The following is a 12,644-nucleotide window of genomic DNA, read 5'->3' as shown; positions in this document are numbered from 1 at the left end:
TCTGGACGGCTTTGTGTGAGTCGACTGCTGTATACAGGAGCCAGAGATAACAAACAATACAGTCCGTCACAGCTACAGCGGGGGTGCGTTTGAAAGCGTGGCGAGGGAGTGTTCGACAATAGAGGCCCTTCTGTCTGTTGTAGTGGTATTTATTCCAGATATAGTCTATTTGCCTCCACTGGAGACTGGCCATGCTTTGCGTATGTATTTATTACTGCTGGGTCCAGAGCCGGGGAGGGCAGGATCTGTGCTGTACAGCGGGGCTGCACGCTCTGAGCGCGGTCTCCCTGTTTGCTCTGGGCCGCATTAAAAATAGCTCTCGTGTCCGTTTGTGACTGTTCCTCTTTCAACAGCCTATGAATTATTGTCTGAAAAATGTGCTGTAAATCCAAACAGTACTTCACCCTCCCGACACACACAAACACACACACGCCCACGTGCTCACACTGCTACCCGAGGTTGCTATTTATTTTCTCTTTCGCCATCCAGGGGATTGCAGTGTTGACGCAAAGAGTAAATAAACTCTTTTCGACTCAGCAGAAAGGTGCAGCGTCACGGCTCCCCCCCGCCCTCTCGCCAGCCGGATCGGCTCACTGCAACGCCACAGTTCAGGGTCCTCTGGGCTCACAGCCGCGGATGCCAGAACGTTGTTTACAAACCCAGAAAACAAAATGTGGAGATATTTTTAAAGTCCTCAGATAAACAGGACCGCTCAGGAACAGAGTCGTCTTTGTGTTATTGCTTGTGAAATAAAGGAATAACAGCTCAACTGTCAGTGTCTCCTGAGACGGCCCTGGCCTGAGTCCCCGCGTGACCATGGTGCTCGTGGTGAGACGTGGCTCTGACTCTGAGGTGTTTTCTCAGGCTGTGGGGGGAACTCGAATGATGGTGTCTTTTTGTGTCGCTACACAATGCAAGGTTCAGCTTCCCTTCTCAGAGTCCACCCTTCAACAGCTCCACTGCCGATGCTGTTCTGTTCCACGCTTGTCAGAGTCCCTAGACCCCTGCGAAAGGCTGCACTCTCTACCACCGGGCATGCTGGGTAAGCAGGGCAAGAGAGGGTGGCCACAGTGCGGCCGTCAGCCCTCAGAGCAGCGGACTGGCAGCAGGGCGCGGTCAGCCGGCCCGCTTACAGGCACAGTGAGCTCAGCTGTTCCCGTAAGATCCCTGGCTCTGGCCGGGGAGCTGCTTTGACAGCTCTGCGGAGAAAAGAAAAAGAGCTTGTTTGTCTGGTTGCGAACGGTGACATCAGGGGAGTGGAGTGCGCCGGAGATCTTTCTTGTCGTGGCGGTTTTTGTTTGCTGTAAATCCCGCTGACAGCCGTGACTGGAAGGAGCTGTCTCTGCTCGTTCGCTGTTACATGGCGCTGGCGGTGACGAGCTCGAGAGTTTGCTTGTTTTTTTTCATTGAAAGCTGTTTTGCATGTGTGGCTCATTAGTTAGAACAATTCTCCTCATCTGCGTAGACGTGTCCCGGTTTAAATACAAACACAACTGCGGCACTCCGGTGGCCAAACCCTGGCAAACCGTGAGCAAAGCCTTGTGGGTTTTTTAAGTATTCGGCACAGAGGATAAACACAATCTCACAGTGATGTGGATTCTCACGAGGAGGTGGACAACTCTGGGTTTATTAGATTAAAATACATATAAATACTTTTATTTTCAAGCTGCTGCCTAGTTATAAACTCAATGTTGACAGCCGTGTTGTTTGTTTGAGCTTGCATTGCACAGTCTTCCCGCTAGACAGGAAACTGACCGCAATAAGGCCGTGGTTGAGCTGGGCCTCAGTCTTCAAACTCAGCTGTGAGAGGAGAGCTGTGGGCAGAGAGTGAACAGAGAGAAGAAAAGAGAGAGTGCGATAGTAAGCAGTCAAGCCATGTGAGATCTGTTCGTTCGACCTCGTCACTCACCCCAGTCTGTTTCTCCAGGGCCTGGCCGTGAATTGGCCCCATTGTGAGACCCGGTCTGATGTGTGCCAGACAGAGAGAGAGAGACAGAGAGACAGAGACAGAGAGAGAGAGAGAGAGAGAGAGAGAGAGAGATGGACAGAGAAGGACAGACCAGGTGTGAGTCTGCCCTGAAGGATGTGCAGAGACGACAGCAGTTTTACTGAATAAACACACTCCAGTCCTGGGGGTCTGCAGATTTTACAGGTTCATTTGTAAATGCCTTTACGATCTGGGCAAATTGACCCAATTAAACCAATTAGTCAGATAGTGAGAACTTCAGCAGCCCTCCTGAGAGCCGGCCTGGAGGAAGCAGCTGATCTTCCGTGTTTTAGACGCCTTGCTCCTCTTGGCATCGCTGGTCACTAGGAATTTAAACCAGCTTAATTACCCGGCCCCTGGAAGCGGATAAATAAATGAAAGGCATGCACAGAAACCAAAGCGAACGGCGGAGAGCGAGACGGGCGCTCCAACGCCACCGCTAAGGAGTTGGCTGCGGCTCTTTATTAAACCTGCGCTGCCGGGATTTTCCTGCCCGAAGGGTCCAGAGGTTGTTTTATTTCCCTTTCTTTTGTCTTTCCATTATAAACCATCCGATTTTATTAAACAATCACTCTTGCCAACCTGAAGAATGTCATTAATGCCTGCTCACATTTCTGCCCTGCTTCCGTTGCAGATCGCGTTTTTTGTTTTTTTTTAGTGTCCAGACATTTAGACAGGGAAGCATATTTTATTTTTCTATTAAGAGGAGAGGGGAGTGGAAGGGATTCCATTAGGTTGTGTGTGACTGTTTGCCATTGATATCAGATTGTATTTGTGACATTTATGTGTCTCCAATGCTTTGACAACACTGGTTCTCCAAGAAGCCGATTTGCACTGGTGTTTGAATATGAAAGATGATAGCGTGGTGGACGAGTGGCTGATTTCCCATGATGCTCTCTGGTAGCCCCTTTCCGCTCAGTTTAATTCTGTGTGATATCGTGCAGGTGCGTTGGCTCCGTACAGTAGTGGTCAGGGGGAAAGTATGGGAAGCCTGCTAAATATTTACAAGGGTTTGCTGTGTGTCTGTCAGTAACTCCAGCACGCACCATCCCTCACAGTTAATAAAAACACATGGCAGCGCGGCACGCGGGGGAAACACAATATCCGTGTGCAGCTGCATTGATCTCACCGAGCAGATGAACTCGGAGCAGAGGAAGAGCCATGTGTATGTAGCGGCGCTCTTGGAAAACTGTGACACCGAGCAGGACTGTTGTGGGCGCCGCATCCAGGGCACTGATTGTCTCTGAACATTAGATGCAGAGATGCGTGGAACGTGGCTGCCAGCTAGGAAACAGTATGTAATTGGAGTTTAACGGCGGATAAAGCGTGTCCTGTAAAAGGTGAGCGACTGCACTGGGAAGAGCATCTCTGACAGGGACTCTCTGCCCACTGCATTACCGTGCAGGAGTGGGGAGGACCGGACCCCCGTCCCCGGACCCCAGCCTCTTCAGCCACTACAGTCGGGGTGTGAGCAGTGCGTGCCGCCCCTCCCTGCCTAGGAATGATGACCTCACCACCGCCACCCCTCCTCCAGAATAGGGCTTCCTATTTATCTTCTTGTCAACGCTGATGATGTCATCGCTCAACCACGCCGAGCTGAGAGGAGGCAGCTGTCTCTCTCTCTCTCTTCTTCTCTCTCTCTCGTTCCTATCTCCCCTGTGTCTCTGCTGGCCTAGCAGTGACAAGGATCCCGTTCTCTGTGCATTCTGTAATCGGAGTGAGACACTGCCAGAATCATATGTTTTGTTCTGTGGGGGGGCGAGGAGGGTGCCTTTCTTCCCACCTCATCTGCAGTTGCTGAGCTCAGTGTGGGCAGCCAGCAGGATGACTTCACCGGTTCTCGCAGGCTCTCGGAGGGCTGCAGATCGCTGGCTTTGACTCTGGGCTCCCTGCAACACGGAGGTCACTGTGTAGAGTCTGCGATCAGAGCCCCCACTCAAATTCTACACCTCCGGGCAACTGATACACGCCGAGTGGCAACCCGCCGCTCCAAAACACCGGTCCCCTGACACGGGGGGTGAGAATGCTCTTCTGGGAGAGAGGGATGACATCACCATGATGAGCTCACACACTGCTGGCCAGGTTACAACAGCACAGCCTCAGAGGGAGGAACTGGTACAGGGTGTTAGCATTTCAGCTGACCTGCCTTGACATAAAAACACTTCCTTCAGATTTGCTTAAACGACAATTGACAAGATGTTGACTGGGCATTCAAGTGTTTTTTGCAGATGTGTCGAACACCTGCGCAACAGAGAAGAGCCCCCACTTTAAAGATAGTGGGTGGGGCTTGAGCGGTTCCTTGCAAACACTAGAGCCGAGGCAATCTCTCTCTCTCAGCCTTCATCGTCACACCGCCTGGTGAGGCCGTGGATCAGTCCGGACGCCCCAGCTGCAGTGCGTTTGTTCAGATGCTTCCCGAGACTGACACGGTCCCATCTGAACATCTTCAGCAACAACTGCACACCTGTCTGTAGCCCACCGGTCCGGGAAATCCCTAAATCATCTTCTCTGCAAAGCCAGCTGGGGTTTGAGGATTGCTGGTCTGGTCTTGCCTGGGCTGGTTTGGATTTTATTTACCTCACCTGAGGGACAGAAGGAGGCATACGGTCCTGATGCCATGGCTGTGTGCCATTACGGTGTCCTCCCAGTGTCCGCTGCAGCCGTGTGTGCGTTTGAGAGACGTGAGAAGGGTTGGCAGAGGAATAACGGGCTGTGCTTTTTGTAAGGGAATTCGCAGAAGAACAGAGGTTTGAACTCAGAGGGAAGTTCATGAAAAGGAAAGAAAAGTCAGGGCTGAAGCTGACAGGAACCCCGTTAAACACGGATCCGAGCGCAGCGCTCAGCAGCTCCTCCAAAGATCTGTCTCCAGTCCAGATCTCTGCCCATGAGAGGGAGATGGGTTTCTGTGCTGAGGCACATTAAATCACCAAGTGTGCTATCCAAAGGTCAGCATGTGCTGATAGTTTTGTTCCTGTTCTCTCTTTCCCTTTCTCTCCCTCTCTCCCTCTCTGCCTCTCTGCCTCTCTCTGTCTCTCTCTCTCTCTCTCTCTCTCTCTCTCACTCTCTCTCCCAGAAGTGTACCACAGGGCCTGACAGAGGGGCATCATATTCACTCATTGTTTAGTAGCCAATATAATCTGTTAGGCTTGCATATTAATCAACATTTTATGCATATTCATCCAATCTTTCAATTATTCCCATTTATGGACTTTTTCTTTGTTCTGATTCGAGGTGTCGACCTATAAATGGCCGCACCTGTTCCTCTAGATTATTTTATTGCCAAATAAACATTTTATTGAATCGTTGTCTTCTTGTAGATTCCTCAAATCCTCCTCTTCCTCTTCCTCTTCCTCCTCACACCACCTCCTCCTCCTCACGCCCCCCCGCCAGCCCTGGCTCTGTTGCCTTTGGCTTGAGCTTCAAACGAATTCCACCAACCCTGGCATCCACGCTGAGGTTTTAATTAAACTGGCTTACTTATTTTTTGAGCCTCTCTTGAAAAGACTCGGCATCCAGACACACTAGTGCCTCGTGTCCTTCGGCCCTCTGTCAGTCTGTGTGTTTGTGCCTGTCTGCCTGTCTGTCTGTGTTCCTCCAATTACTTTGAGACATCGGCTGCCCCTCGCACTCTCAGCGCACCCGTCTGTGGCTCGTTGCTCTTGATCGGCAGCCAGCGACGCACAGCTGAGCCGGCGTGTGAACGGGCCACTCCAGTTCTGTTCAGTCTGCAGCAGCCATGAGGGTCTGCTTATTGACATTGATGGAAACAGGCTAGCTCTCTGTAAGCAATCCGCAGCTGGGGGCTTCGGGGCTAAAATCACTGCCACATGTCACTTCCACTTGCACAAGGATCGGTTTCATTAGAACGGCACTTGTCAATTGCTCCAGCTCGGGCTGAAAAGACATCAAGTGTAGGTTCTAAGCCTGGGTATCTCAGAGTATGCCATAGAGGGAGAGGTGATGTCACTGCTGTCACCCCTGCTCCACAGACACTCCCCTGTCACCGTCTTCACACAGAGAGGCATCACAATCTGAACAAACTCCCCAGCGATGTGGCTGAAGAGACAATTTGGGAACATTCAAAAACAGACTGGATAGGATCCTTGATCACTTAGTTATTAATGGACACCAAACGAGCACGATGGGGCAAATGGGATCCTCTCGACTGGACACTGTCCTTTGTTCTTATGTTCTTATGTCTCTACCCCACAGGGACTCTCAGCTGTCCGTCTTGCCCCGGCCATTGCACCTCTGTTCCAGAGCCGAGTTCTAGACCCGTGCAGGACAGAGGGTCAGCTACGCCACCCTCACCGCAGCGGTCACAGAAACTCATTGCGCACAGGCCGGGGTGGCAGGCCACCCTAGCTACTGCCGGTGCTGTTTGAGCTCTGAGATTCCCGCTAGCATCTGGAGGGGGGTTGTACGATGAGGAGAGAACTGCAGAGACCTCACAGGGTAAAGGTCAATGGTACAGGTCACAGTGAAAGCACAAGAGATGTCATTTCCACACACCCACATCGCTGGACTGGAGGAGAGATCAATGCTCCACCTTTGGGCCAATAAAGCGACACCTGAGACTTCCTTCACTCAGAGTGCCAGATCCCAGGGCGCTGTGGAAGCCTGCCGTGTCCAACTCTGTGTTTGTTTCTGGCCCAGGAAGCATGATTGCTCAAAACAATGTTCTGGTTTTCCCCGGGCAAAGCGGACCTGGCCACGTCTGTGGGTTCAGATGTTACCCGCCTGCTGACACCCAGTGGCTCTTCCTGCTCCATTGGCCTTTGCACAAAAATATCTGCAGGTCTGTGCCACTGCGCTCTGACAATTGTGTAACAAGTCTCCTAGGAAAGTGGCCAAAACAAATCCAGAAGTAGGTTAAGTGAAACATCCTGTAGTCCATTATCGCTGTTTTGCGAGCGGCCTGCTTTGAGGGTGTCGGGTGTGAAGTGCAGCCTCCACCCCCCTGCAGCTCAGGGCAGGGGCTCGGGGTGGGGCCTCCGGCCTTTGTGATCTGCTACCACAGCCACCCCAGATAAGAATTCCCTGGCTGGGCACGGCTTTGACCGGGGAAGAGTAGTGAGCAGCTCAGATGTGCGTCCACACGAATGTCTCTGGTTGCTCTGCCCTGGGGAGTCTCTGTCGCTCTGGGGTGTCTCTTTTCGCTCAGCTCTGTGGAGTCTCTGGTCTCAATGGAGTGTCCCCACGTGCATCAATGAGCCTTGGCCGCCCATGACCCTGTCGCCGGTTCACCGCTTTTCCTTCCTTGCACCACTTTTGATCGGTACTGACCACTGCAGACCGGGAACACCCCACAAGAGCTGCAGTTTTGGAGATGCTCTGACCCAGTCGTCTAGCCATCACAATTTGGCCCTTGTCAAAGTCGCTCAGATCCTTACGCTGCCCATTTTTCCTGCTTCTAACACATCAACTTTGAGGACAAAATGTTCACTTGCTGCCTAATATATCCCACCCACTGACAGGTGCCATGATAACGAGATTATCAGTGTTATTCACTTCACCTGTCATGGCTGATCAGTGTAAGTCTTAGTAGATGAGTGATAATAATAATACGTGTAATTTATTTAGTTCATAAATAATGCACAAACTGAAATTAGGAAGAGCAAAATAATTCAATATACATAAAGACGCAGGGGAATCGGGGAGTGAGGAGCTCGGTTGGGATGAACACGGGAAGGCACTCTGGAACTCTGCTCAGCATTCGGGTCTGACACGGGCGTGTCGTGTGCATTCCAGCAGCGGGGGGGCAGCACTGCACTCCTGGCCTGTGTCGAGTGTGTGCTGCCATGTCGGTGCCATCGATGGGCTGCTCAGTGAGTCGTGCGCATGCTCCGCCCCTCTCGGCCTCTCACCTTTCCTCAGGGAAAAACAAAACAGGTGTGTGTCAGCGTGCCACGGTGAAGCAGAGCACCCCCCTCCTCCCGGCGGCCCGTGCCTCCCCAGCAGGGCAAGGAGTCTGGAGTCCAAACCTCCTGCTCCACATTCCTGCACACATGGAAAACACTGCTGCTCAGCCCTCAGTATCCCAGAGAGTCTCTGCCTCGAAATCTCTGTCTCTTTCTCTCTCTGTCACACACCCAGTAACACACTCTCTCCCTCTCTCCCATACATATAAACACACACGCATATACACAAACACATTCTGTCTCATACATATACACACACATACTTTAACTCTGTCTCACACACACTCAGATATATTATTTCTCTCTCTCTCTCTGACACACACACACACACAGTAACACACATTCCCACAGGGTTCTCTCTCTTTCCCTCTCCTTCCCAATTATGTCCCTGATCCCAGTATAAATTACATTAAGCCTGTCCTTCGAGAGCCGCAGCTAACCAACATGAACAGAGTGCTTAAAAAAAATACAGCTTTGTACCCCGAGGCTTTGAGAAAAAAAGGCATAATTTATGCTTAGCTGATGATTTACTAGTTTGGATTATAGAAGCCAACCAGCGAACCCCTACAGAAGAATGTGAAATAAAAACACATTAAAGAAAAATACACAGTAATTATTGTGAAGTTGCTGAATAGAGAGAGATGGTAATGCTGACTATTATATGACGGAAATGTGGAAGCATCTGTTCTGATGAGCAGGGAGGAGGGAAGACAAGCGCTTGGCTCCACCGCGCCTCGACTCCTGAACCCTCGATGCTCGGCTACAGCTCACTTTGCCGGGCAGCAGTACGCCTCGATGTCAATTGAAGCATAGTGTGTTGGTTTAATAAATAAGAATTTACATAAACTCCTCTTCCTCTCCAGATCTCTGACTGAATTTGGTCAGTTCTTCAGGCCATGGAATGCACCAAAGATTTGCTGTGTTGTCTCTAACACTCTCTAACTCTCTAGTTTAGGGAGGATACAGACATCTGGATAGAAAGCCATCGTTCAGGAGATGGGGCCTCCGCCAGCTCAACACTTTCTCACGCAATGGAAATCTACGACTCTGTTCTGCCTGGAAGGTGTCCCCATCCAAGAGGATATGAGGTAATGAATCCTGTGACAGCTACCTGATGAGCAGCCAATCAGCAGCCGATGTAGCTGTCCTGTGTGGGATCCACCAAAGAGGAACTTATCAGACCCAGACCACGGGCCACAGAGGGTGTCTGCTGGTAGAGCGGGGCAGAGCAGTGCTCTGCTGGTATAGCGAGGATAAACATCTTGCCAACGAATCATCTCCGGACCCCCCCAAGAGACTGTGTACACCTTGAGGAGGAGCCAACGCTTCAGTGGAACAAGTGACTGTTCAGACACCCTCTGTGTCCCAGCACTGGACACCCCTGCGCTCCCACACTCACTCAGTCCTGCAGTGTCAGTTACTTCTACTGCTGTGTCTACAGTGGGGACATGAGCACTGTGCCAGCATTTCCAACAGCCCTCCCTGCGGCCGGAGCAGGACTAGCCAGACAAAGACATGTGCGTTCTGGATTCATGCAGGTACTACATGACAAAAGATCACACGAGTGTCTGGCTGTACCACCTCTCTCCTCAAACCCGAGGCCACGGAGCGCCGAGTGATACTATATAACTCTCTCCCCACCAGCCTGCAAGATCCCCTCCCCCCATCCCCCAACACCGGGGGTGTCCTGACCTCGCCCCAGGGCAGCCTCACTGGGAACCTGCACCCGGGGGGGGCTGGCAGCAGAGCTGTCAATATCCTGCCCGCGCTTTGCTTCACTCTGACCTATTTCTGCTGATCTGCCCCTCACTGCCTCTGGCACACGTGGCCGGTGGCCAGCCTGTCGTCAACACCTTACTGTGAAAATAGCGTCATATAGATTTCACAGCCTAAACAGTGAGAGGAGTCTGCTCCATTGTTCAAGGAGAATTGAACACAACAATCTGAGCTGAGAGAGCAGAGCCCGGCACAGGAGTTCCCAGGAGCTCCGGCCTCTCGGTGTTATTTACTGCAATATAACAGTATAAGACTGCCAGCGTGGCTAACCCTGTCTCTGTCACTGCATACCCTGACACGGGGCGCTGTCCAGCTAAGCCCAAAAACTGCATAAGTTAAGTATGTTGTTCTTTATATAAGAACCAGCCCTGATCTGTATCATTCCTCTACTAGATAGAGAGGATGGGAGAAGCGCACTGTGATAACTCAACCTAAATGACTGCTAATGAGTGTGAGGAAGAAGAATGTGCCGAGTGTGGGAGAGCTCCATGTGAAGAGAAGTGTAGAGGAGAGAGCAGCGCTGGAAGGGTTAATGCCAGCCTGCTGCGCCCCGCTCAGACTGAGACATCGTCTGGATCTAAAGTAAATAGCAGTGCCACTGTTCTGGGCTGTGGCTGATCTGCCTTGCAGATACCATCAGCGCCCCCGACACTCCCACACACCCGACCCTGGGGCCTGGACCCAACCCACTGCAGCCTGACAACGGAGAGCGTGGGGCTGCCGAGCAATGAGGCCTCTCAAAGCCACTCTCCTGCTCTTCTGAATACAGCCACAGATGACAACAAAGGGCTGCGCACTGCGCTTGTTTGTAGATCATACGACTGATTGATGTGGTCACACTTTACAAAAGGATGCTGTGATTCCTCATGAATGAATGTGTGAATACCACAGGATTAACACATGAAAATGCCATGCACTTCATCTGAGTTCTGATGTTCTGCACCTGAACCCTGACCCTGACCCTGTTATACATGTGATTAACATCAGAACTCTGGTGAAGTCCTGTGGATTAATATATCAATTATTGAGGAATCACAGCACCTTATTATAAAGTGTTACTATCGTGGGTGTTGTCATCTTGTGTTAAAATCATCTTCCCTGTGTCCTGCTTCCCGTGGCCCGTCTCCGCGCAGGCATTGATTCTGCCGTGCCTGTGGGAAACGGGTGTGCCTTACCCCTCAATATTCAGTAGTCACACAAATCACAAGGCGCGAATCCTGGCCTAAATCTTCCCACAATACAATACCACCAGAACAGACACCAAACTGGTCATGGGACATGGGATGTACGTCAGCTTGGGTCCATCGCTGCTGGTCCTCCTCCAAGGACAAGATGGTGCACTGGGGGGGACAGAGCTTCCTGCAGTGTTGCACCGCACCTGAGAGTGTCAGCGATGCAGAGTCTAGACTCCAAACACACCTTCGTGAACTGGTATTGTTCTGCTGATGTGTGTGCATTCCTGTTGTTTGTACTGTTGACAACTGTTCTGTTTTGTGTTTGTTTCACAGTTGTCTGTACAGTGCTTTGAGTTTCTTGAAAAGCGCATTATATATAACATGTATTATTATTATTAAACATTGCAATTACTCACTATTGAAAAGCAACTAAATATACGCATCTGAGTCACTCTTCAGCTGAGTTTGCAGCCACAGACGGCTCCTGGCACCACTGTCTCTGCAGATGAACGATAGCGATCAGGAAAGCAGCAGAGATTTCTGGGAGCTGCATAGTTGCCTTGATTTCATTATGTCATGGCTGAGAACCAGTGAGCGCCTCCACACTGCTGAGACTGGAGCAACTCAAATGCCCCCTAGAAACCACCTCTGAACCCCAAGGCCGACGTAGGGCTCGGTGCCACCCAACCGCGTCTCCGTCAGAGTGTCTGTGAAGCCCTCGGTGTGTAAGACATGCTGACGGACAATTTGTCTCGCAGTAAGTCTTGTACGTTGTTGCCAGTGCAGGCATGAAGGCGGCCACTCTTCCCCCGCGGCCAGGCTGCCCCGTCCTCACAGCTGACGACGGTGAGTGCAGTTCATCTCCCAGTCAGCCGTGTTGCCTCGGTGTAAGATCTGGGTTCTGCTGCCCCTGAAACTGTCCTGACTGAGGAGTAATGCATTCCACCGCAACAACACGCTGCACATCGGCATATACGTGCAGGCTATACGTTTGCCCAGAAAGGTCTATTGATTCCATATGCGCAATTACATGATATAATGAACGCATCGCGAGCTCTACCCTGCGAACTAAGCCGTGTCCATATTATTGGGGTTATTAAAGCGGGCTGATGTAATCCTTTAATAGCAGATGTGTTGCACTGGAAACCTCCTTCAGGGCGTGGAGACAGCCAGGGCTGCTGGCTGTGAGTAAATAATTGTTTCCTCTCTCTTCACATATGATTTTGACATATGCGGGTCCTACAGCCTCCTGCACAGACACTGTGATGCACTGATCTGCTATACGGTGAGATCCCCATTAGTATGGGCAGACAGACTGTAGGAAACCAAGCACAAGCATGATAAAGCAGAGCGAGGGACAGTACAGTAAGACAAGAAACAAGAAAGCGCTTGCAAAGCAAAGTACACGCATGGTACAGCTGGGATAGCTGCCTAGTTACCATGCATGATGAAACAGTCCCGGGGGTCCGTGGGGCACTCCTCTCCTCTCTCACGCAGCCAGGGCCGTGTTCATCTCCACACAGGGAGTAAAGCCGTTCGGATTTCAGTGGGACCCCTCACTGGAGGTGAAGAGGCCAGACTGCGGCCGGGCTGAGGGTGAGAAGCAAGTATCAGGCGATCTGCAGACAGTACTAAATTGCTTTTACTTTGATTTGTGGAAACTCGGATACCCACAGTTTCCACAAACCACGCATTTAGCGCTGGTACGGTGTGTGGAGCTGCAAGGAGCTGAAGCCAGCATTTTAAAGGTTTCCGTTTCTTCTGAGCCCTCCGTTACGTAATCTC

Source organism: Amia ocellicauda, chromosome 6, assembly GCF_036373705.1.
Source record: "Amia ocellicauda isolate fAmiCal2 chromosome 6, fAmiCal2.hap1, whole genome shotgun sequence".
NCBI classification, from domain to species: domain Eukaryota; kingdom Metazoa; phylum Chordata; class Actinopteri; order Amiiformes; family Amiidae; genus Amia; species Amia ocellicauda.
This window is presented reverse-complemented; position numbering follows the sequence as displayed.